Consider the following 27701-nt stretch of genomic DNA (forward strand, 5'->3'; position numbering starts at 1 on the left):
AAATTCAAATCATAAAAAAAGGATTTTTTTTAAGTAAAAATAAAATTCTTACTCCTTGGGAGTGCTAATCATGCAGGGCAGATATGATGTGCATATATGAATAGAAATATCCATCTTGGCACGTTTCATTTTTCCCCTTAGATAACTGCATATTGAATTTTTTTCTTTCCTCTAGGGTAAGTTCTAAAAGGTTCTTGAAAATAAACATCCTGTGCCCAGTACAGAGAAACTTTGTTCTTCTCTTTGTCTTCTGTCTGTTCATTTTTGGTAAGAAACCTTGCTTTTTAATAATGTAGTCAAGGAAGGAGTGTACATTCTGCCTCTCTAAATTCTACTTTTCCAAACGGAGCCAGAAGGGTCAGAGACAGAGCAGAGGAGAGACTCCAGAGCTTCAGGCCAGTGGCACCTTCAAGAGCCAGCATGACATCCACGATTTGAATTTTGTGAAATTAAATTTGCCCACAGTAATAGATAGATGCCTGGGAAATAGAAAATTTCGCATCAACACTGTTCAACATACACCCCGAACCACCCCTCTCCCACACACACTTCTGTTCTTAACCCTTTAACTGGGCAGAAAATGAAAGATGCACACTTAATTTAAAAAAATCTTTTTTTCTTCCTCTGGCCTCCTAATGAGCCGATCATCTCTCACACCCAAAGGAGTAAATGCCGTCCTTTTCAAGTATCAGGTAGCAAACAGTTTCCCCGCAGGTGTGTGGTAGCTCAGCTTGAAACCCAGCTGGTATCAGGTTCAAGAAAATGAAACTGAGAAAAAGAGTTCCATCTCCTGCTTTAATCAGTGACTCTCAGCAGCCAGCAGGCTGTCTGCATTTTGTTCTTGCCCGTTTTCTCACTTGAAGGAAAATGGAAGGTGGTCATGAGAAGAGAATGAAGGCAACTCACAGGTGGACAGGGACCCAGCCGTGCTGGGACTGTGGCTTCCTTTTATGACCTTCCTGTCACACATGGGCTTTGCTTTTTCTAATCCTAACTCTGTGAGCTTCCTTAGCCTTGAGCTCTGGTAACAGATGTGCAAATAGTTTTTAAATCCACTCTAAACATCACTGTGCCCTATGCAAAATATTTGCTTCAGAAATGTTAGATCATGATCATAAAAATAGAGGATGGGAACATGAGAAAATCCAATAGAAATATCCCAATTGTATTCATGAAAGTGAAAGTCGCATCACGTCTGATTCTTTGCAGCCCCTGGAGTGGGCAAATTCTCCAGGCCAGAAACCCTGGAGTGGGTGGAATTCTCCAGGCCAGAAATACTGGAGTGGGTAGCCTTTCCCCTTCTCCAGAGGATCTTCCGAACCCAGGGATCAAACCTGTCTCCTGCATTGCTGGTGGATTCTTTACCAGCTGAGCCACAAGGGAAGCCCAAAAATATCAGAGTGGGTGGCCCATCCCTTCTCCAGAGGACCTTCCGGACCCAGGAATGGAACCAGGGTCACCTGCATTGGCATTGCAGGTGGATTCTTTACCAACTGAGCTATCAGGAAAGCCCTAATTGTATTCATACATTCAAACAAACCTTTGAATGTTAAATAGCTATTGAGTGATTACTGTGGGGCAGACACTGACAATCTTCACAAAAAAGAATAAAAACAATCAGAGACCTGCCCCACGGAAGTTACATTTAAATGGGGAAAATAAATCAAATGAATGTGAATTTGTAGTAGTGATCAATGCCAGTAAGAAGCTCCAGGTGCCAAAGGCAGGAATTTTAGGATTTCATCTAGACTTAGAGGTCTGGAGTAGGGGTTGGGGCACCGTGCTCAGAAGGTAAAGGATCTGCCTGCAGTGAAGGAGATGCGGGTTCAGTCTCCAAGAAGATAAGATCCCCTGGAGAAGGGAATGGACATAAACAGAGAATCTCAAGGACAGAGTAGCCTAGTGGGCTACAGTCCATGAGGTCGCTAAGAGTTGGATCCCACTGAGTGACTAACACACAGGGGACTGGGAGGTCTTTTCTGGGCAAGAACAATTGACCTGAGATCTAAAGGATAAAGAATTACTAGAGGTGGAGAATGGAGGGAAAAGGAAAGTATATTTCCAACACATGAAAGAGCATGGGCAAACTTCTGAGGTCAGAAGCAACACTGTGAGAACTGAATGCCCAAGCAGGGGGACTGCTGAGGGCCGGGGAGACACAGTAGGAGATAAGGCTGAAAGGCATTTGTATTCAGTGTTAAGGATTTGGGACTCAATCCTAGAAGCAAGGGAAAACCACTGAAGATTTTTTTCTGAGGGTGTAGGGGGAACAGCTTTGCATTTCAGAGTGCTGACTCTGGTTGCTACAGCGAAAATAGAGACAATCAAGTTTTTGAAGTAGTCTAGGGTGGGCTGCCGTCTATGGGGTCGCACAGAGTCAGACGCGACTGAAGCGACTTAGCAGCAACAACAGCAGGCCAAACAGCTGGGGGCTTGACCTACTACTGACAATACAATGGAAAAAAAGTAAGTAGAGCCTAGTTGTATTTAAGAAGTAATTGGTGTATTATTTTGATTATTTGCAACTCAATTTTTATTAATTCTCTAGACAAACATTTATTAAATGCATATGTGCTAGACTGTGGAAGAATTAGTACAATGAATAAAGATACAGATATAATTGAAAACATCCATTTAGCAGGGCAGTCAAGAATGAGGGCTTCAGAGTCAAATGGACTGTTTTGAATTCTGACCATGCTTCTAAAGGGGCGCAGAATATGCAATCCCAAAATATGCCACTTTGGCATGTGGATCATTTTGTGCTGAAGGCAGTCAAGATCAGCAGAGTCAAGAAAAATGTCTACTTCTCCCGTAACTCCCTAAAAGAATTTTTACTGAGGACCTGGCCAGGAAAAAGAGCTAACACCAGAGGTTAACTTTTTAATCTGAAATGGCAGGATGGACATCTAATTACCAAACATCTGCTCATTTTATTGCACTGTGATTTTACTTCCTCCCTGCCTTAAACTCTAGGCCCCTATTCCGTTCCTTAGCTCAGGATGGCATAACTTGTGTCAATGTGCCCTTGGGTCTCATATCTTTGGGACTCTCAATATATACAAAATTAAATTTACTTTTCATCTGTTAGTGTGTTGTATGTCAATATAATTATTAGACCAGCCAAAGAACCTAGAAGGAAAGAAGGTAAAATTTTTCAAACCCCACACTTCTTACCAGCTTGTCACCTTGGGCAAGTCAAAGATTCTGAGCCAGTTTTATAAATGGACATTAATGGAACCTACTCAAAGAGTTCTCTTGAGGATAAAAATTTGCTGATGCATGTCAAATTAATAATTTAGAAAGTTTTTAATAAATATTTTCCTGATTCACCAAACAACTGAAATATCAAAGATATATCAAAGTTGTTTTATTTACAAATGCAATGCTTTTTTAAAGGATATGTGATTATAAGGTGGGTACTTGAAGAATCCTTTCTCATTAATGGCATGAATTTATCACAAGCTAACCTCCCTTCGGAGAAGGCAATGGCACTCCACTCCAGTACTCTTGCCTGGAAAATCCCATGGACGGAGGAGCCTGGTAGGCTGCAGTCTATGTGGTCGCGAAGAGTCGGACTCGACTGAGCGACTTCACTTTCACTTTTCACTTTCCTGCATTGGAGAAGGAAATGGCAGCCCACTCCAGTGTTCTTGCCTGGAGACTCCCAGGATGGCGGAGGCTGGTGGGCTGCCGTCATGGGGTCACACAGGGTCGGACACGACTGAAGCGACTTAGCAGCAACCCCCCTTCATTGTACTAGCTGCATTATACTTCCCACATCCTATCCGAGATGTGGAAACTATAGAGAAGGCATTTGAAACACAACGTATGTTCCATAAATATCTCCTCCACATCATCTATAAATACCGTTCTCAACACCTACCCATGCCTGTTGTGGCTGATAATAACATATAACTTGTTCATTCGAGAGTAGCTATAGACTAAAATGCAGACTAAAGCCAGTATATTAATTTGACTGGAAAAATCTTGCTTTTGTAATCTTCTTTATCATAAATAAAACCCCACTGTAATAATCCACACTTTGAAGTATGATTGCTAATGACTTTTGGTAATTCTATCACAGAGCCTAGAAAGCACCACTACGAACAAAGCTGGTGGAGGTGATGGAATTCCAGTTGAGCTATTTCAAATCCTGAAAGATGATGCTATGAAAGTGCTGCACTCAATATGCCAGCAAATTTGGAAAACTCAGCAGTAGCCACAGGACTGGAAAAGGTCAGTTTTCATTCCAATCCCAAAGAAAGGCAATGCCAAAGAATGCTCAAACTACCGCACAATTGCACTCATCTCACACGCTAGTAATGCTCAAAATTCTCCAAGCCAGCCTTCAGTAATACATGAACCGTGAACTTCCAGATGTTCAAGCTGGTTTTAGAAAAGGCAGAGGAACCAGAGATCAAATTGCCAACATCTGCTGGATCATGGAAACAGCAAGAGTTTCAGAAAAACATCTATTTCTACTTTATTGACTATGCCAAAGCCTTTGACTGTGTGGACCACAATAAACTGTAGAAAATTCTGAAAGAGATGGGAATACCAGACCACCTGACCTGCCTCTTGAAGAAACCTATATGCAGGTCAGGAAGCAACAGTTAGAACTAGACATGGGACAACAGACTGGTTCCAAATAGGAAAAGGAGTACGTCAAGGCTGTATATTGTCATCCTGCTTATTTAACTTATATGCAGAGTACATCATAAGAAACGCTGGACTGGAAGAAGCACAAGCTGGAAACAAGATTACCAGGAGAAATATCAAGAACCTCAGATATGCAGATGACACCACCCTTATGGCAGAAAGTGAAGAGGAACTCAAAAGCCTCTTAATGAAAGTGAAAGAGGAGAGTGAAAAAGTTGGCTTAAAGCTCAACATTCAGAAAACGAAGATCATGGCATCTGGTCCCATCACTTCATGGGAAATAGATGAGGAACCAGTGGAAACAGTGTCAGACTTTATTTTGGGGGGGCTTCAAAATCACTGCAGATGGTGACTGCAGCCATGAAATTAAAAGACGCTTACTCCTCGGAAGGAAAGTTATGACCAACCTAGATAGCATATTCAAAAGCAGAGACATTACTTTGCCAACAAAGGTCCATCTAGTCAATGCTATGGTTTTTCCAGTTGTCATGTATGGATGTGAGAGCTGGACTGTGAAGAAGGCTCAGCACCAAAGAACTGATGCGTTTGAACTGTGGTGTTGGAGAAGACTCTTGAGAGTCCCTTGGACTGCAAGGAGATCCAACCAGTCCATTCTGAAGGAGATCGGCCCTGGGATTTCTTTGGAAGGAATGATGCTAAAGCTGAAGCTCCAGTACTTTGGCCACCTCATGCAAAGACCTGACTCATTGGAAAAGATGCTAATACGGGGAAGGTTTGGGGGCAGGAGGAGAAGGGGACGACAGAGGATGAGATGGCTGGATGGCATCACTGACTCAATGGATGTGAGTCTGAGTGAACTCCGGGAGTTGGTGATGGACAGGGAGGCCTGGCGTGCTGCAATTCATGGGGTCGCAAAGAGTCGGACACGACTGAGCGACTGAACTGAACTGATCATAGAATCTACTGAAATGATGAAAAAACTAGCTGGTTGAAGTCAGATACATTATGTGTTTTGACCAAGAAATCAATGAAGATAGTGACCGTGGAAAATTTTCCATACCTTCTCTTATTTCATTCAAAGCTTTTCAAAGGCTTTTATGTATATCAAATGACCACAGAAAATTTCAGTATAAATAATGCTAATTTTGAAAGTAGTTTGAAAACCTAGCAACAATGAGACAGCCTATACTTAATGTAGGAAGGTTTATCAGGCTCAAGTTAAATAAATTCGTCAGAAAATAAAACTCACACAGGAAAAAAGTCTTCCAAAAGGAATATATATAATGCAAATACTATGTTACATAAATCTTTCATCTTCCTTACCCTTATTTTAATAACTGTTTTTGGGTTTAGTAAGGTTTGAAATGGGATCTCAAAAACAGATCACAAATTGTAACATTGATCCTATAGGAGATAAAGGTTCTACTCACAAAGGCACACTTGTGACCATCATCCAGAAATGAATTACGTCAGGGGCTTCAAACTGTTCTCAGATCCTAGCAATTCTTCAGAACTGTCTCAGAGCTGGAGAGGGCCAAATGAGATTAGGAGTTATCCAGATGAATACAGCAAGTCCCATCCCAATGTCATTTGTTTTATATGTTTGTCTTGAGTACAATATTTCACTTGATTTTAAAAAAAAATAAAGTCTGATGCTTTTTTTAAAAAATTGCTTCTAAATCACTAAATTGGACTTCTACAAAATGGAGGTGAGTGGGCCATCTGTTGTATGGCCTGAAAGCCTCAGATACTTTTTTTATTACTTCTGCAAACCCATTTTTCTGTTCTTCCTCTTTGTTTCTTCCTTTTCTTTCTCTTCCTTCTCCTCCCCTTCCTTCCACTTTTTTTCTATCATAATAAATATTCATTTGGTACTTAATAGCACTGTAAGTCTGAACTCAGGAAGGCAGTAGTGAGCAGTGGTACAAAGGGAGATCTTAATTCCTTGCCTAGGAATTAAACTTTGGTAGTCTGGATGAGAACCAAAAATCCTAACCACCAGACTAGCAAAGACCAGAGGCTGGAAGCTATTTTTCTCTGAATCTTTGTCCCCAGTGAAAAATGCATTTATCAAAGAGGCATAAACTGTAAATGCAAGTACACAGTTTATTACTAGAGACATAGCACAACAACAGGTCAGAGAGCACATAGAAAAACAGTCTATTTAAGACAAAAGCAAGGATCAGATGCACACCCAAAAAGAAAGGGTGTGGACATCACCCCTCTCCCAGTGAGGAGGAACACTGTAAAAAGGCATTTTAGTTCAGTTCAATCACTCAGTCATGTCTGACTCTGCAGCCTCATGGACTGTGGCACACCAGGCTTCCCTATCCATCACCAACTTCCTGGAGCTTGCTCCAACTCATGTCCATCAAGTCAGTAATGCCATCCAACCATCTCATCCTCTGTCGTCCCCTTCTCCTTCTGCCTTCAGTCTTTATCAGCATCAGGGTCTTTTCCAATGAGTCGACTCTTCACGTCAGGTGGCCAAAGTATTGGCGCTTCAGCTTCAGCCTCAGTACTTCCAATAGATATTCAGTGTTGATTTCCTTTAGGATGGACTGGTTGGATCTCCTTGTAGCCAAGGGACTCTCAAGAATCTTCTCCAACACCACAGTTCAAAAGCATCAATTCTTTGGTGCTCAGCTCTCTTTGTGGTCCAACTCTCACATCCCTATATGACTACTGGAGAAACCATTTGATCAGATGGACCTTTGTTGGCAAAGTAATGCCTCTGCTTTTTAATATGTTGTCTAGGTTGGTCATAGTTTTTCTTCCAAGGAGTGAGCAGCTTTTAATTTCATGGCTGCAGTCACCGTCTGCAGTGATTTTGGAGCCCAAGAAAATAAAGTCTGTCGGTTTCCATTGTTTCTCCATCTATTTGCCATGAAATGATGAGACCAGCTGCCATGATCTTAGTTTTTTGAATGTTGAATTTTAAACCACTTTTTTCACTCTCCTCTTTCACCTTCATCAAGAGGTTCTTTAGTTCTTCTTTGCTTTCTGCCATTAGGGTGGTGTCATCTGCATATCTGAGGTTATTGATATTTCTCCTGGCAATCTTGATTCCAGCTTGTGCTTCATCCAGCTGGGGAATTTCACATGATGTACTCTGTACTCTGCATGTGGGCTTCCCTTGTGGCTCAGCTGGCAAAGAATACACCTGAAATGCAGGAGAGCTGGGTTCAATCCCTGGGTTGGGAAGATCACCTGGAGAAGGAAAAGGCTACCCATTTCAGTATTCTGGCCTGGAAAGTTGCATGGACTGTATAGTCCATGGGGTGGTAAAGAGTTGGACATGACTGAATAACTTTCACTTTCACTCTGTATATAAGCTAAATAAACAGAGTGACAATATACTGCCTTGACATAGTCCTTTCCCAATTTGGAACCAGTCTGTTGTTCCATGTCCAGTTCTAACTGTTGCTTCTTGACCTACATACAGATTTTTCAGGAGGGAGGTAAGGTGGTCTGGTATTTTCATCTCTTTAAGAATTTTCTACAGTTTGTTGTGATCCACACAGTCAAAGGATTTAGCATAGTCACTGAAGCATAAGTAGATGATTTTTCTGGAATTCTCATCCAATAGATGTTGGCAATTTGATCTCTGATCATCTGCCTTTTCTAAATCCTGCTTGAACATCTAGAAGTTCTCAGTGAATGTACTGTTGAAGCCTCATGTGGAGAATTTTGAGCATTACTTTACTAGCATGGGAGATGAGTGCAATTGTGCAGTAGTTTGAACATTCTTTGGCATTGCCTTTCTGTGGGACTGGACTGAAAACTGACCTTTTCCAGTCCTGTGGCCACTGCTGAGTTTTCCAAATTTGCTGGCATATTGGGTGCAGCACTTTCACAGCATCATTTTTTAAGATTTGAAATAACTCAGCTAGAATTTCATCACCTCCACTAGCTTTGTTCATAGTGATGCTTCCTAAGGCCCATTTGACTTTGCAATCCAGGATGTCTGGCTCTAGGTGAGAGAGAAACAGTTTAGTTGAGACAGAAGCAAGGCAGAGACACACACCCAAAAAGAAAGGGTGTGGACATTCCCCCTTAGTGAGGAGAAGCACTTGTAAAGAGGCATTTAAGTCATTTATATAGGTCAGTTCTTCCAGGTCTGTGTATTCTTCCAGGCCAACTATCTGGGTTCTGGTCCCATACCCTGGGACCCTCCATTAGGTGTGCACACACCCCTCAGCCAAGATGAATCTTTAAGTGAAGCCTTCTGGGATGAACAAGACATTATGGCCAGGTGTTATCCCTTGACTTTTGACACACAAGGAGCCTTTCTGTGCATGGGTAGTGTCTCCCTTGTCCCAAAAGATGGGGTAGCGGAGATCCATTAATCCTTTATTCAAACAGGGTTTTGTCCCTCTTTGTCCTTGCCATGACTATTACCTTAAGGTCTCTGCAAGAGACGAAGCCTGGCTGTTTACCCTGTTTCTGTTGTTGTTTCCATTTCAGAGGGCTGGAGGCTGATTATAAATGCCTTAACTGAAGCCCACTATCTCTTGTCTAAAGAAATGCTAACTGTTGTAAGTATCCAGGCTGAAGCCCACTTCTTTGTGCCCCCATGAAATGCAAACAAGAAGTCAGTTGTAACTGTCTAACCTGGATACCATCTATTTCCTGATTCAAGTCTTGCCTGATTTTATATATTCTGTAAATATTTATCTTTGAGAATGGTTGGTGCTGAGGGTTTAGTCCCTGTTGTTCTCAAAAATTCAAGGTGCAAGAGGGAGTAAAGTGCAGAGAAGCAAACCAGCAGTTGTAACAAGTTGTGGTAAGTGGAGGCTTCCTAAGTGTCACTATCAGTAAAGAACCGGCCTGCCCATGCAGGAGATACAAGAGACATGCATTTGATCCCTGGGTCGGGAAGATCCCCTGGAGAAGGAAATGACAACCCATTCCAATATTCTTTATATATATATATATATATATATATATATATATATATATATCTTGTATTTTATTTATGTATTTGGCTGAACCAGGTCTTAATTGCAGCATGTGAACTGTTCGTTTTGGCATGTGGGGTCTAGCTCCCTGACCAGGGATTGAACCCAGGCCCCTTGGATTGGGAGCCAGTGTCTTAGCCACTGGACTACCAGGGAAGTCCCCACTCCAGTATTTTTGCTTGGAGAATCCAATGGACAGAGTAACCTTATGGGCTACAGTCCTCAGGGTCACAAAGAGTTGGACACAACTGTGTGACTAACACTTTCACTTTCATACGTGGAAGAGACTCAGGAAAACTAAGTAACTCTCCAAAATGGTTGAATCCTTCACAGTAAATACCATCTTCAGGTGAAGACAAAAGAGAGTGTTGAGGGTGGGGAGAGTCACCTATAGGAGATTTCTAAGAAAAGTGTGGTAGATGAGGGTGATTGCAATGCAGATTTAAGTTGTAGTCTTCTTCATAGTAAGAGTTTCTAGAGATTTGGTCATCCTCTTCTTCCAAGTACAGAGAGGGAGAAACCCTTACAAGTGATTTCCTTGACATATGTGTTTCTTACAAAACAGCAAATTCTAGTAAGTTTTCAGGGCCCTTCCCATGTCTGCTGTTTCTCAGAAAATTATCATATTAAAAAATTATTATGTCAAAGAAACATATTTTACGACAAATTCTATAGTAAAGAATCTGCCTACCAATGCAGGAAACTCAAGAGACACGGCTTGATCCTTGAGTTGGAAATGGCAACCCACTCCAATATTCTTGCCTGGAAAATCCCATGGACAGAGGAGCATGGTAGGCTACAGTCCATGGGGTTGAAAAGAGTTGGACATGACTGAGCACGTACCCGACTACTACTCCTCCTCTCCCATATATGTGTGTGCATGCTAAGTGGCTTCAGTCAAGTCCAACTCTTTGAGACCCTATGGACTGTAGCTAGCCAGGCTCCTCTGTCCATAGGATTTTTCAGGCAAGAATACTGGTGAAGGAGGAAACAGACAGAACAGGTTCCATCTTGAAAACGACTCCATCTTTGGCTGGACTGTGGACGTTGAGCTATGTGCCCTGTATCTATGGAAACAACATACAAACTGGAAAACTAGACCCCCTGGATGAAGGAGTCTCAGGACTTGTACCTAGACTTTCCTTTGCCTAAATGAATATGCTAATTATCTCTGTAACAGAACAAAGTTGTAAATCCCATTATGCTTATGGGGGTATGACCACAGGCCTATTGATAAATGTCCACTGTTTAACTGTCTAGGCTTATGACACGTGAATCATGGGTTAACTTTGATCGTATATCTCTTCTACCTTGTCCAGACTAGTTTCAAGGATTTTGGGGAGGTGGGTTTTAGCATGTACACTTAGGGTATATAAGGTTTTCACAAAAACTGGTCGGGGTCCTTGGCTAAGAGGAGACGTTGCCTTGGGTCCGCCGGTGTGATAAACTGCTCTCCACTATCTGCACTGTCCTTCTGAGTGAGTTTGTTTCCTGGAACGCGTGGCTAGAACACTGGAGTGGGTTGTCACGCCCTTCTCCAGGAGATCTTCCCCACCCAGAGCTTGAATTGGCATTTTGGTACATCTCCTGCCTTGGCAAATGGTTTCTTTACCACTAGTGCCATTTGGGAAGCCCCTCTCTCTCATATATACATGTTATTCAGCTTTTGCTTTACTTTCTCCTGTTAGTCTGTCTCATGTCAATTTAATTCTTACACCAGTCAGAAGAACCTAGGAGGACAGAGGAAAATTTTTCTCCCTATTTTATTATCCAGAAATAATCATGAAACAATTTGCCTATTTCTTTCTAGACTCCATATAGCCCAGATTTTAAAGCAATGAGTTATAAAAATCAAAATGCCTCATGGCCTACTTGTTTTCCAGAATAGAAATTAATTATGACTATTTTCCCATGTCATGATTCTTCTCTAACACATTTTTAATAGCTAGATCACATTCCATTTTAATTTATAAATAGCATCCTTGTTCATACATTTTTTTAGCACATTTTCATTATTTCCTCTGAATAATTTCCTAGAATTAGAATTGCCAAGTTAAGGAGCATGTCCATTTCAAGGCTTTTGATGTATATGTGTTAGGGGAAACACTGACTGAAACCCCCCACCCTGGCCAGGTACCACAGTAACCATTTGCATGAATTATTTTACAACAGAAGATCCTGGTAAGGTAACAAGCCACCACCAACTGGAAGAATCTGGGAAAGGTCAAAAGTAGACAGGAAATGACAGTCCATATATCCTCCTAGAATCCTCCTTGTTGGAGTCCATCTTGGCTGAGTGACGTGCACACTACCAGGAAGGATCCTGGGTCAGAGTGATTGGCCAGAGAAAACCTGGAAGCTAATTCCATCACCATAAAACCTGAGGCTGGGAGCCATGTGGCACTTCGGTCATCCTGATTTCCCTCACCCTCTTGCTCTCCACCCAGGGGGCCCCGCCCCAGTAAAATCTCTTACTTTGTCTGCATGTGTGTCTGCTGGGACAATTCATTTCTGAGTGTTTGACAAGAGACGGTTCCTGAGTCCTGGAAGGGGTCTCCCTTCCTGCAACATATGTACAATCAAGATGTTACCAAATTCGAGCTTGGTGGACAACTGAAAGTTAAGTGTTGGTTAGAAAGGAAAGATTGCTTTGTTCAGGAGGCCTGCAGTCTTGGGAGAAGGTAGACTCATGTCCGAGAACCAACTCTGAAGATTCTGTTCAACCATGAACATTTCTAAAAGGGGAAGTTAATCACAGCTAATCATCTGGGGAGAGGGTTAGAGTCTTCACTATCTTTCACCCTGTGTAGACTGTCTTCTGGAGAAGGACATGGCAACCCACTCCAGTACTCTTGCCTGAAGAATCCCTGGGATGGAGGGGCCTAGTGGGCTGCCGTCCACGGGGTCGCACAGAGACAGACACGACTGAAGCGACTTAGCAGCAGCAGCAGCAGCAGACTGTCTTCTGATTGGCCAGTGGTGAGGTAACAGGACAGTGTTCCAGGACTTTTGTGCTTGGCCCAAAGTTACCATCCTCCAGTTGGGTGGAGGCCTTAGTTCCTGCTGAAGTGAAAGTCGCTCCGTCGTGTCTGACTCTGCGACCTGACCCTATGGTCTTCAGGCAAGAAATACTGGAGTGAGTTGCCATTTCCTTCTCCAAGGCATCTTCCAGACCCAGGGATCAAACTGGCATCTCCTGTGTCTCCTGCATTGCAGGCAGTTTCTTTACCAGTTGAGCCATCTGGGATTTTGCTGAAGAACTCAAAAATATTGTTATGTATATCCCTTGAGGAGAAACTAAGATCATGTTTTACTGCTACACTATTGTTTCTCAGCGGTTGCTCCTTTTATTTCTGCATTCCCTTCCTTTTCTTTTTCCAAACTCTTTAAATCTGCCCTTTGATACTCTGGGAATATCCAGGAAGCAGAACTCTTTTTTCTGCAAGCAAGAAATGGGGGATGTAAAAAGAATTTTTACCCAGGAGGTTCCTGCCTGGTTTCAAAGATACCCTTCAGAAAAATTGTATTAGAAATAGGGAACTTCCTGGGTGTCCCTTTTGGTAATAATAATGCAGACACTTGCTGGAAAGTGGAAATTTTGTGAGTGAAATCTGAATGCATACATAACTGGGGATACAGCAATTAATTCCACATCTAGTGAAATCCAAAGGTGAGATAAATGATACAAATGTTTGGTGGTATTTCTGGTCATATATACTTTTTCAGTTTTTATTAGAGAAGAGTTGATTTACAACATTGTGTTAGTTTCTGCTATATAGCAAATGAATCAGTTATACATATAAACATATCCACTCTTTCTTTAGATCCTTTTTCAATATATGTCACTAGAGTATTGAGTAGAGTTCACTATACTGTAGAGTATGTCCTTATTAACTATCTATTTTAGATATTGATCATGTATTTCTTTCATAAAACAATTGTGAAATGAAAATATCTCTTGCCATATCAATAAGCAAGAAATATCACAGTCATCAGGGATTTCTGGCCTCCAAAAGTGAATGACGGCTCCCAAAACTGAGATCCAACAGATGCTGCCACCGCCGCCCCCCTGCCCCCCACCCCCACCGTGATTGCTGAGGAGCTGGAGGAATGCAAGAAGCAGCCATCTGTCATTCCTTATGAAAAAGGAAACAGGATTTGGCCCCTGATAGCTGAGCCACTCAGAGAAGGCAATGGCACCCCACCCCAGTACTCTTGCCTGGATAATCCTATGGATGGAGGAGCCTGGTAGGCTGCAGTCCATGGGGTCGCTGGGAGTCGGACATGACTGAGCGATTTCACTTTCACTTTTCACTTTCATGCATTGGAGAAGGAAATGGCAACCCACACCAGTGTTCTTGCCTGGAGAATCCCAGGGATGGGGGAACCTGGTGGGCTGCTGTCTATGGGGTTGCACAGAGTCGGACACGACTGAAGTGACTTAGCAGTAGCAGCAGCAGCTGAGCCACTTGATGTGAAGAGCTGACTCACTGGAAAAAAAAAACCCGATGCTGGGAAAGACTGAAGGCAGGAAGAGAAGGGGACAATAGAGGACGAGAGAGTTGGATGGCATCACTGACTCAATGGACATGAGTTTGAGCAAGCTCCAGGAGATGGTGAAGGACAGGGAAGTCGGGCATGCTGCAATCCATGGGGTGACAAAGAGTCAGACACGACTGAGTGACTGAACAACAACAAGCTGAGGTACACACGAAGAGTGAATTCAGTGAGCCCAGAGTGCTGCATTTTCTCATAAAGAGAATGCTAAATTCTTTAACTTCGTATCTAATCTTTGAAGTTCAGACTTCCTGTTCCCTTTGTTGCAAACTTGTATATACCCTGGCTGCCCATCCCACTGCTTTGGAGCAGTTTTCTCAGAGCTACTGAGATGCTGTCTCCCAGGCCCTCAGAGTGCTAAACATTTCCACCAAATAAAATAACCCTCTACCTTCAGGTTGTAACTATATTTTTTAGTCAACACAATATTCCTTCTATTTGGTCAATTCATTTCCATCTCCCCCAGTCCATTCCCATTAGTGATAACAATACTGTCTGCCTTATTTCTGTTCACTGGCCACTGGTAGTATGTGTACGAAAATGAACACAAGTCCCCCTTTCCCCAGGTTGCTAGTCTCCTGAACAAAGCAAACTTTCCTTTCCAGCCAACACTTATCTCTCAAGTATTGGCTTGCAAGCAGTGAGCAGCTGAACCTGAGTTTAATAATATCAGAATTAAGTCAGTTTGGGTTTTTCAATAGAAAGCACTTTTACAGCCCAAGGTAAATATGCAGTGAGACCATACTGGAGGTTGGAAGGATGGGAAGAATCTAATGTTTGTTAAGAATCTATAATGAGCCAGCAATTTGCCTACATATATTATTTAGTTCCTCAAATACTGTCTCAGTTCAGTTCAGTCACTCAGGTGTGTCCAACTCTTTGCAACCCCATGAATCACAGCATGCCAGGCTTCCCTGTCCATCACTAACTCCCAGAGTTCACTCAAACTCATGTCCACCGAGTCGGTGATGCCATCCAGCCATCTCATCCTCTGTCATCCCCTTCTCCTCCTGCCCCCAATCCCTCCCAGCATCAGAGTCTTTTCCAATGAGTCAGGTCTTTGCATGAGGTAGCCAAACTATTGGAGTTTCAGCTTTAGCATCAGTCCTTCCAATGAACACCCAGGACTGATCTCCTTTAGAATGGACTGGTTGGATCTCTTTGCAGTCCAAGGGACTCTCAAGAGTCTTCTCCAACACCACAGTTCAAAAACATCAATTCTTCGGCACTCAGCCTTCTACACAGTCCAGCTCTCACATCCATACATGACCACTGGAAAATCCATAGCCTTGACTAGACGGACCTTTGTTGGCAAAGTAATGTCTCTGCTTTTTAATATGCTATCTAGGTTGGTCATAACTTTCCTTTCAAGGAGTAAGAGTCTTTTAATTTCATGGCTGCAGTCACCATCTGCAGTGATTTTGGAGCCCCCCAAAAATAAAGTCTGACACTGTTTCTACTGTTTCTCCATCTATTTCCCATGAAGTGATGGGACCGGATGCAATGATCTTCGTTTTCTGAATGTTGAGCTTTAAGCCAATTTTTTCACTCTCCTCTTTCACTTTCATCAAGAAGCTTTTGAGTTCCTCTTCACTTTCTGCCATAAGAGTGGTGTCATCTGCATATCTGAGGTTCTTGATATTTCTCCTGGTAATCTTGTTTCCAGCTTGTGCTTCTTCCAGTCCAGCGTTTCTCATGATGTACTCTGCATATAAGTTAAATAAGCAGGATGACAATATACAGCCTTGACGTACTCCTTTCCCTATTTGGAACCAGTCTGTTGTTCCATGTCCAGTTCTAATGGTTGCTTTCTGACCTGCATATAGGTTTCTCAGGAGGCAGGTCAGGTGGTCTGGTATTCCCATCTCTTTCAGAATTTTCCACAGTTTATTGTGGTCCACACTCAAAGGCTTTGGCATCAGTTCAGTTCAGTTCAGTTCAGTCACTCAGTCATGTCCGACTCTTTGCGACCCCATGAATCGCAGCACACCAGGCCTCCCTGTCCATCACCAACTCCCAGAGTTCACTCAGACTCATGTCCATCAAGTCAGTGATGGCATCCAGCCATCTCATCCTTGGTCATCCCCTTCTCCTCCTGCCCCCAATCCCTCCCAGCATCAGAGTCTTTTCCAATGAGTCAACTCTTCACATGAGGTGGTCAAAGTACTGGAGTTTCAGCTTCAGCATCAGTCCCTCCAAAGAAATCCCAGAGCTGATCTCCTTCAGAATGGACTGGTTGGATCTCCTTTCAGTCCAAGGGACTCTCAAGAGTCTTCTCCAACACCACAGTTCAAAAGCATCAATTCTTCAGCGCTCAGCCTTCTTCACAGTCCAACTCTCACATCCATACATGACCACAGGAAAAGCCATAGCCTCAACTAGACGGACCTTTGGCATAGTCAATAACAAATACTGTCTAGGTAGTTATTATTGTAATTATCACTGTTTTTAAAGAATGAAATTGGAACTCGTGAAGATTAAGTAACCTACTTTATCCTGCAGTAGATAACTTGGAAAGCAGGCATTTCCCCCACACCCTCTTGGATTCTAAGACCCATCCTATTCCCACTGCCTCCATGAAATGGAGACATACCCAAAGGTGAACTCCACACAAGCATACTCTAGCAGGTACTTCAGTCTTTTTCCGTTGTTCCTTCAGATACAGTCTGAACTGGTGTGTTAAACACTTGGATTGAAAATAAAGGGCTGAGGAAGGAGAGGTTTGGTGCCTTGGGAAAAGCAGGGACAGGAGCAACAAGGAATCTGGCAGAATGTAGGTGTTTGGTTACCATTGGTTTGTTAAGTGAGATATTTAAAAGTACAGGCTGTTTTCAAATGCTGCTTTATTCTTTTTCTTTCACCAAGACACCACCTGGTAGCCACTCGTTGAGATGACAAATGAAACCAGAATATCACTTTGGCATTATGATTCAAGTCTCCTGGCTAGAGTCCTGTGCAGAACTTTAAACCAATTTTAGCCAAGACAATTCATTTGCACTAGAAACCCAGAGCTTAATGGACTTAATGTCCAGTGAGGTGGATGTTAAGATTCAGAGGTGTGAGAAGGAGATTTGCTCCTTGACGCTCCTTGCGGGAGAGGAGGAGTCTTCTGCTCTAGATTACTTCCACTGGTTGCAGAACCGTTTTGAACTCTGACATTAAAACAGTTTGTCTTTCTGAACCCAGGGCTCTGGCTTCCTTCTGAACCTCCTCTACTTCCTTGAGGAGGAAATGGAGGCTCAGAAAGGGGAAGACAGGGTCACACTTAGAGTGGAAGGCAGCAAAGCTCCAGGACGGAGTAAAATCTCACTTAGAGTGTGCTCTGAGGCCAGTCACTGTTCTGATTCGTCAGGGGTTGGAACGGAATCCATGCTGTCTCCAGGGAAATAGGACCCCCAGTGCTTCTGTGTCCTATAAGGCCGTTTTCTAGCCTTTCGAGGCCCTGAGATCTTACTTTTGAAGAGCCCATCTTTCAAATACCAAGCATATTACAATGCACCCACATCCCATATTACATTTAATATATATGTAAGATTTTTCAGTTCAGTGGTGAACTTTTCTTGAGAAGACATTTAATTATTCATTTATTCATTTTAATTTCGCAGTTTTCTTTGTGTATTTTAAAGTCTGTATGTTTGATTCCTCAGGCCTTGATTATTTTCATAAGCTCTGGGAAAGCTAGACCTTTTGGCTTTAGGACGGTCCTACAAAATTGAACAAAGGTGTCTCCCTCTGGGCAAATGAATTTTTTAAAATGTTCACCCTTTTGGGGTTAAATGAAGGCCTTTTAAATTCCAGCCAGGATTGAGCAGGTGATAGAAGGTAAGCAGAGAGGCTTCAGAGTTAAGAAGCTGCCTTGCTAAGCCAAGGAGAACTGATGTTGGGTCTGAGGTTCTGTGTGGGGTAAGTTTAAAGGTTCAAGATGGGGAGGGCTGTGTTTCTCCCCACCTGGACTCCCAATCTCCTTCAGCAGAGAGTCCCTCCAGAGGATATTCAGGGAGGGCTAAACTCCTCAGCCCAGCCCCAACTTTCTAATTAATAGTGGTTTTTTTCACTGCCTTTGCTGGCTTTGAATAATGAATAAGGTTAAAACCTTTAAGGCTAGACTTTCCACAGGATATGTCCTTGAAAAATCCATAGGCCTGGGGGTTTATTATCTTCATCGTGGGTGTTAAAAGCTTAAAAGTCAATACAATACACTAAAAAAAGGGGTGCAGGGGAGGGGACAGGGAACTCTACTCACTACTCTGTGGTGATCTATATGGGAAAGGAATCTAAAAAGGAGTGGATATAAGTAGATGCATAACTGTTTCATTCTGCTGTACATTAGAAACTAACACATCATTGTAAAGCAACTGTACTCCAATAAAAATTAATTTTAAAAAAGATGAGGGACGGGAGGTAAAGTTGAAGACTCTCCCTAATCTAAAGATGACATTATAACAAGAGATAAAACTTTACACAAGAGATGGAACTTCACATGCTAGCTCAGCAAGGACAGATAAAGACTTTATAGATACAAAAGGAGATGTCACAGAATGCTCCAAGCTCAAATGCTTTTAGGGACCAGGCCTGTAAGGTTAATGTTGGAACCAGCCAACTGTAAAACAACTGGATGTCTGGAGTGTGGATCAGAGAAAAGGGTGTATATCCGAGGTTCAAATGGAAAAAAGCAAATGAATGAACATTTTCTTTCCCTAAATTTTTCACTGAGAGACTCAGGGAAGGGGGAAAATATCATTTATCATGCCCTCTTATTACATATTCAGCAGACATACTTTAGCTTCAAAGAAAGATTAAAGAATTCCTTGTGGAAATTATGACTTAGTAGAATAAATTATTTACCCAAAGGCTTAGATTAGAAACCAACTACATTTGGGAAAACTGAGAATGTTGTGTAGTTGAAGAATAGAGCACCTACCATTTTTCTTCACTTGGTGCACACCTAAATAATAATTGTGCAAAGTGACAGGAAATTTGGCATGGAAACATCTTCAACATTTTCACTCAATATAAATTATTTTTGCTGTTTTTTAAAATCTTATGAAAATTTTAATACAGTCGCAAAAGCAGAGAAAATAATATAAAGAAACCTCGGATGTGCATAAACCAGTTTCAACTAATGTCAACATTTTGCCATTATTATTATTTCACCAATACCTAGGCCCTCCCACAGTACACACACACACACACACACACATTTTTCCTTTTCCCTAAAGCAAATCCCAGATGTTGCATTATTTCACTATAAGTACCTCACTATATTGGAGAAGGAAATGGCAACCCACTCCAGTATTCTTGCCTAGAGAATCCTGTGGACAGAGGAGCCTAGTGGGCTGCTGTCCATAGGGTCACATAGAGTCAGACACAACTGAAGCGACTTAGCAGCAGCAGCAGCAGCAGCAGCCTCACTATATATGCCACATATCAATATCAGACCAGTAAAATTTTTTCAATTCTTCAGCATCATGTAATTCCCAACTTATGTTTGATTTTTCCTGATAATCTGAAAAAATATTTTTTTATAATTGAAGTTCCACATATTGAATTTTATTAACATGTTCTTAGATTTTAATATAGAGAGGTTCTTCCTCTTTTGTTTTCATATCATGTATCTGTTGAAGAAAACACGTCATTTGTTTTGTGAAATTGCTCACATTCTGGATTTGGCTGATGCTGACTTCATGGTACCATTTGACATCTTCCTCTGTGCACTCTCATTTTTGGTTGTATGTGTGTGTGAGTCACTCACTTACTTGAGGTTAAATCTAGTAGCAGAAGTCAGCAAACTGTAGGCCAAAACACAGGCCAGCTGCCCATTTTTGTAAATAACTTTGTTTTTTGGAACACAGCCATGCTTGTCTATTTATGACTTGTCTATGACTGCTACATCAGTAGAGTTAAATAGTTGTCTGCAAAGCTGAAAATGTCTACTATCTGGCCCTGCAGGAAAACTTTTTGTTAATTTCTGATCTAGAGGCTTGAATGAATTCAATGAATTCTCTGAATTCAAACATACTCCTTTGTGCCCACAACCCACTGTGTAGCAGCAATACTAGCCCCTCATGGTGATCAGGATCCACTGTGACAACCAACACAGTAAATCTTTTATTTACTGGATGCGTTATGTGCACAAGGAGCCCAAAGTTGCAAGGTGGCAGCCACAGCCTCCAATTCAGAGAACTGTCATGCACAGGCAAGTCACAGAAGAGGAATCTCCCACTCTTGTGGGAATCGGGACCTCTCCCAGCAGAACTTAAGGTTGGGAGGACAAATGCACCATGACCCACTTGAATCACTGGAAGTAACAAAGTCAAACCTAGTTTCATCCATTGCCATCTGGATCCATCTAGTCAAACTATTGAGGAACCATGAGAGTATGACAGGATAGAAGCCAAGATAATGTAACGTTTAAATGAAGGAAAAGTTATCAACAAAGCCGTAGGCCACCAGGCTCCTCTGTCCATGGGATTCTCCAGGCAAGGATGCTGAAGTGGGCTGCCATGCCCTTCTCCAGGGGAATCTTCCCTTCAGGGACCCAGGGATTGAATCTACATCACTGACGTCTCCTGCATTAGCTGGCTGGTTCTTTACCACTAGCGCAACCCGGGAAGCCCATCAACAGAGTCAAATGCTGCCAAAGACAGAATAAAATAAGGTCTGCATCAAAGAGTCCGTTTTCCACCTAAGTGCCTTCAAAGATCCACTTTTCCCTACAGAGAAATGGTCATAAACATGATATAAAAATGGGACACATGAAGTTTCATAAGGAGCAGGAACTTAGTACCAGGAGTGATCACTCAAGCACTGGCAGACTGAGAGTGTAGAGGGGAACAGGACAATAATCAGAAAGTAAGAAATGCAGGAAGCAAACCACAGTTCCTCCTTGAACTGGGGAACCTATGATGTTTCCAGGACCGGAGAGCTTGCAGGAGGAGTTCTGAGAGCCTGGAATTTAGACTTCTTAGAGGAAGCTCTGCAAAGCTGGCACACAGACCACCAAGGAAGGAGAATCCAGCAGCGGCTTGAACTAATTATCAAGGAATTTCAAGGCTCATCTGATGAAGGACTAGTGGGTCTGGTTAACTCACTGTTAAAGCGGTCACTACCCAGCAGCTGCTGGAACCCAAGGGGCATGGAAAGGCTGGAGCCAACTGCCCATGACTCTTGAGAAACAGGGACAACAGGAGACATCAACTTACCGCTTCTCTCACTCTCCAGCTCTTTCTAGTGCCTCCTACTGGTAAAACCTAGTAGCAAAGCAGCTGGGATTCTAATCGGCTTTAGGTTCTAAACCTGCCATGCACTCTTGCCAGGCCATGCATCTGTGTAGCTGCTGCCTCCGCCTGAAATGTCCACGGATTCCCCAGCCCCTTTACCCACTCCAGCTGAGAAGCTAACTCCATTCCTTACTTGCCCCTAGCCTGATGATGTCCATCCTAGCCTTGGGCATCCCTCTACAAAGCTCATCACACTGCGGCTGCTTCTCTAATGGGACTTGATGCTACTGATGCGGGTTCACTGTGTCTCACTCATGTCCACAGACCCAGTGTCAAGTTGAGTGGCTGGAACATAACCATTAAATTTGGCTGCTAAGTTACAAGTCTCTTGGGCAGCAAGGATATCAAACCAGTCAATCCTAAAGGAAATCAACCCTGAATATTCATTGGAAGGACTGAGGCTGAAGCTGAAGTTCCAATACTTTGTCCACCTGATGCAAAGAGATGACTTATTGGAAAAGAACCTGATTCTGGGAAAGATTGAAAGCAGGAAGAGAATGGGACGATGGTGGATGAGACAGTTGGATGGGATCACCAACTCAATGGACATGAGTTTGAGCAAGCTCTGGGAGACAGTGAAGGACAGGGAAGCATAGCATGCTGCAGTCCATGGGGTTGCAAAGAGTCAGCGACTGAACAACAACAAGGTTACAAGGAGGGAAGTGGAGAGGATAAGCCTGAGATTGAGTTGTGGAGGGACTTCTATGCCCAGCTTTGAAATTCAAATTGTATTTGGTTAGTACTGGGTGTCCACTGGAAAAAAAAATTCACAACCTAAAACTTGAGAATTATATTTTATTTGGCAGACTTCTGAGGACTTAAGTCCAGAAGGCATCCTCTCAGATAGCTCTGAGGGGCTGCTATAAAGAGCTAAGGGAAGAGTCAGAATATAAAGGCGATTTTGCAAAAGTGAAAACACAGGAACATAAAAAGGTTACTGTTAATTAAATAAGGCATCTCAAGTTAATGAATATAGTGCATTTCTATGTGTGGGAGGATGCTAGAGACTGGTCTCAGGCTCACTGAAATTATTCCTTTGAGGTACACCTTTAATAGGGCCAGTATCCTGCCTTCCTTCATCTTTCACCCCCTCAGGGTGCAGTCTGGGGTGTCTGAAGTGGCTGATGGCTTGATGGCCGCAGCATCTTTTGTTTACTGGTGTGGCAGGTGACATTCTTCAGTACTCCTACTTGAGAATGCTTTTGGCTGCATGGTGAAAACTGGCCCTCTTCTTAGTCAGATGGAGTGGACCAGGGCAGACTGGGAGCATGAAAGATTTTCAGAGGCCAGTGCTACAGGGTGAGCAGAGGCTTTGGGATGGAGCAGGGAAACCACAGTGGGCAAGAGGGAAGATACAAACATCCTGGAGACAGAATCTTCAAGACTGAATCCTTGTTTAGATGGGGAAAAGAGGCGAATATAGCCCTCAGATTTTACGTTTAGGTTTCTGGAAGGGTGATGGCCCTGTTTTCAGAAAGAAGAGGAGAACAAAAGATCTCATTATGAGTGAGAAGTTGGGTTTGATTTCATTCATGTGGTGTTCCACTTACTATTAGGGAAAGCCTAGATTTTAGCCCCTCTCAGTTCATGGTAAACTGCATAGGTTATTAAGTCTTAAACTCTGATATTCACAACATCTCCAATGGCAAAAAAAAAAAATGAAGTCCTTGTTGTCCGCCCCCCCCCCGCCTCTCTCCCTTCACTTAATATTGAATGAACAATGCCTGTCTCTAGCCACTTGTTCGTGATCATTTTACCGGACAGTGGAAAGAGGTGTCATAGTGAGGACAGAACGATTCTCACAAGCAGGGAGGGCTAGGAACAGAGGAAGTGGTAGGAAGTCATGGGTGAAGCAGGAATGAAAACAGGTGGTGACACAGAGTAGTGCCAACTTGCTGGATTCCAGAACCAGCAACCTGACATCCAAGCCAAACTGGTGGTACCACAAGAAAGGCTGAATCACAGTCTGCTGTCATCAAACTGCTGATGTGAGTGAGCTGCAATCAGCAAAAAGGGTTGCTTTTTTTTTTTTTTCCTTCCTTTTGGTCGCTGCACTGGTTTGCCAGATCTCACTTCCCAGACCAGGAACTGAACCTGAGCCCTGGCAATCCAGAGAAAGCTCAGAATCCTAACCACTAGGCCACCAAGGAACTCCCCAGAAATGCCTTTTCTTTTCTGCTTTCCCATCTCCTGCCTGGGAGACATGTATCCATCCTACCCACAGCAAAATGTCCAAGGTACCTGGGTGGCTGATTAAAAAGTATTCTTTTTTTTTTTTTTGTAGGTTAAAAAATGTTACACCAGTAATAAATGTTCACCTTAGGGGGGGGAAAAACCTATAAAATACAGTAAGGGAAAATAATAATCTCATCACCTTGTCTTGTCAAATAAGTACTGTTGATCTTTGGTCTTTTATTAGACATGTTACATTCTTTGTATATGTGTGAATATATGCATTCACACATTATTTCATAATGTTTCCCAGATTTAGGTGGAAAAAAATAATAGGCAGTCTTCTAAAGTGACTAATGGATGTTTTTCAGTCCTACTGCACAATCTGGAGTCTGAGTCCCCTGCTGACCTCAACAACCCTCCCAGCTGAAGTCTTGGCATAACCAGGTCAGCTGCCTGCAGACTCTCCGGTAGTGCATGTACCTCAAATGGGGTAAGTCTCTCTTCTCTGACAGATATTTTCAGCCAAGGGAGTCCTACATGCCAACCAGAATGCTCCAAATTCTTGGGTCTATTTCAGGCTCTAAGTGTGCTCTAAATGGGGAGGACTACAAGGGCTATCCATTTCTTTTGTTGGGGGGTGGGAGGGGCAGGGTTAAGAAGGAAGAACTCTTATTTGGGAAATGTCCACTATTTTCCAGTGCGCCAGTCCGACACTGCTGGGTGAAGCATCTTGTATATCAAAGATTCAGGGGACCCAGGGGAGAGGCCTGCACCTTGTTTGAAGACTGGAACATCAGACTTTGGGGAGAGGTCCTTCATTAAGAGGGCTTCCCTGGTGGCTCAGTGGTAAAGAATCCACCCACCAATGCAGGAAACGCAGGTTCAGTCCCTGAGTCAGGAAGATCCCCTGAAAAGGGAAATGGCAACCCACTACAGTATTCTTGCTGGGAAATCCCGTGGACAGAGTAGCCTGGCGGGCTACAGTTCAGAGGGTTGCAGAAGAGTCAGACACGACTTAGGGACTAAACAACAAACCCTTCACTCAGAGTTTTTCAGAAACACCTGGTAAATAGAGACAAGCCAAGGATTTCAAAACCATCCCCTTGAGAACAGCTGCAGGTGACGGTGACGCTGCAGTCACTTTGTAATGCTGGGCTGCTAATGACAGCAGAGCGAGAACCACGTGTGGTTTCCTTCTGCCTTCCCATAGATGAGCAGCAGGTGGCAGCAGAGTACAACTCAAATCAGGAGGGCTGTTGGCAGAATCTGGGAAAGTCAGGAGTTGGAACCATCATATATGTATTTTTTTTATTGTTTGCTACTTTTTTCGCCTCATGGATAACTTGATGAAGCCCACTGCAGTTGTCTTGCCCATGACTGTCTCCTAACTCTTTGGAGATTTGGAGTACGGGGATCCTATGTCCTCATCCATCATTATTCTAGTTTTCGCATTCCAAGACAGATCTTTCCTATGAGAATCACATTATTTGACAGTGTTTTCGATCTTTATATATCTTTAGGTCTGGATTCCTTTTTTTTTTAATTCAACCACTTACTAGTTTTTAATTGGAAAAGTTACATTTATTTTCTCACTGGGGATTTTACCATTACAAGGATTAAAATAAGAACAGAGATAAATCACCAGCACACCAACAGCCCCATGGGAAGTTCTCAGTAAGTACCCTGCTATGATGCTCTAGCCAAGACCACAGAGAGGCACGGTAAGTAAAGAGATTATCTATTACAGGGAGAGGTGTCATTTAAAATAGTTTAAAAGAGTTAGAGAAAATGATTCTAAACCAGTATTTTCCTTGTTAAGTTATTTTTAACCCTGCTGTGTAATGCAAGCATGTCAATACATCAAACTGTCTTGTTCAATGACATCCAATGAGAGTTGGCTTCCCTGGTGGCTCACACAGTAAAGAATCTGCTTACAATGCAGGAGACCCAGGTTCTATCCCTGGCTTTGGAAGATCCCCTGGAGAAGGAAATGGAAACCCACTCCAGTATTCTTGCCTGGAGAATTCCATGGACGGAGGAACCCGACAGGCTACAGTCCATACAGTCCATGACGTCACACAGAGTCAGACGTGGCTGATCAACTAACACTAGCACTAGCAATGAGAGTTGGACCGTAAAGAGAGCTGAGCACTCAAGAACTGATGCTTTTGAACTGTGCTGCTGGAGAAGACTCTTGAGAGTCCCTTGGTCAGCAAAGAGATCAAACCAGTCAATCCTAAATGAAATCAACCCTGGATATTCATTGGAAGAACTGACGCCGTAGCTGAAGCTCCAATACTTTGGCCACCTGACGCTAAGAGCCAAGTAATTGGAAAAGACCCTGATGCTGGGAAAGACTGAAGGCAGGAGGAGAAGGGGACACAGGGGATGAGATGGTTGGATGGCATCATCAACTCAACGGACATGAGTTTGAGCAAACTCCAGGAGATAATGAAGGACAGGGAAGCGTGGCATGCTGCAGTCCATGGGGTAGCAAAGAGTTGGACATGACTGAGTGACTGGACAAGTGACATTCAATGAAAAGTTACCAAAGCCTTCCTGGGTAACACATACTATCATAGACCCTGAAGGTACAAACACAAGACATTTGATTTGTTTCTATCTTCTTGAAGATTTTATGTTGATATTTGGGACTGTAGTTTGTTTTGCTTGCAATGTCTTTTGTTTCAGTATTGGGGCATTTTTATCTTCATAAAAATGAGTCAGCAAATATTGCTTCCTGTTTTTAATTTTGGAAGAGATTGTGCAGAATTGGTATTATATCTGTCTTTAAGTTGGCAGAATTCATCAGTGGAAAACATCTGGGCCTAGAGTTTTCTTTTGGGAACACTTTTAATGAAAAATTCCATTCCTTTAATAGATACAGAATGGGTCAGGTTAACTATTTCTTTTTGACTAATTAAGTAATTTGTGTCTTTCAAGGAACTGGTCAAATTTATGTAAGCTGTTCAGTTCAGTTCAGTCATTCAGTTGTGTCCGACTCTTTGCCACCCCAAGGACTGCAGCACGCCAGGCCTCCCTGTCCATCACCAACTCTCGGAGTTTACTCAAACTCATGTCCATTGAATCGGTGATGCCATCCAACCATCTTATCTTCTGTCATCCCCTTCCCCTGCCTTCAATCTTTCCCAGCATCAGGGTCTTTTCCAGTGAATCAGTTATTCCCATCAGGTGGCTAAAGTATTGGAGTTTCAGCTTCAGCATCAGTCCTTCCAATGAATATTCAGGACTGATTTCCTTCAGAATGGACTGGTTGGGTCTCCTTGCTGTCCAAGGGACTCTTAAGAGTCTTCTCCAACACCACAGTTCAAAAGCATCAATTCTTTGGTGCTCAGCTTTCTTTTTGGTCCAACTCTCAACATCCATACATGACTACTGGAAAAATCATAGCTTTGACTAGACAGACCTTCATTGGCAAAGTAATGTCTCTGCTTTTTAATATGCTGTCTAGGTAGATCAAAACTTTTCTTCCAAGGAGCAAGCGTCTTTTAATTTCATGGCTGCAATCACCATCTGCAGTGATTTGGGAGCCCCCCAAAATAAAGTCTGTCACTGTTTCCACTGTTTCCCCATGTATTTGCCATGAAGTGATAGGACCAGATGCTATGATCTTAGTTTTCATAATGTTGAGTTTTAAGCCAGCTTTTTCACTCTCCTCTATCACTTTCATCAAGAGGCTCTTTAGTTCCTCTTCACTTTCTGCCATAAGGGTGGTGTCATCTGCATATCTGAGGTTATTGATATTTCTCCTGACAAGCTTGATTCCAGCTTGTGCTTCATCCAGTCCAGCATTTCTCATGATATACTCTGCATATAAGTTAAATAAGCAGGGTGACAATATACAGCCTTGATGTACTCCTTTCCTGATTTGGAAACAGTCTACTGTTCCATGTCTGTTTGTAACTGTTTCTTCTTGACCTGCATAGATTTCTCAGGAGGCAGGTCAGGTGGTCTGGTATTCCCATCTCTTTCAGAATTGTCCACAGTTTATTGTGACCCACACAGTCAAAGGGTTTGGCATAGTCAATAAAGCATAAGTAAATGTTTTTCTGGAACTCTCTTTTTTGATGATCCAGTGGATGTTGGC

The sequence above is a fragment of the Oryx dammah genome, unplaced genomic scaffold, assembly GCF_014754425.2.
Source record: "Oryx dammah isolate SB20612 unplaced genomic scaffold, SCBI_Odam_1.1 HiC_scaffold_28, whole genome shotgun sequence".
NCBI lineage: Eukaryota > Metazoa > Chordata > Mammalia > Artiodactyla > Bovidae > Oryx > Oryx dammah.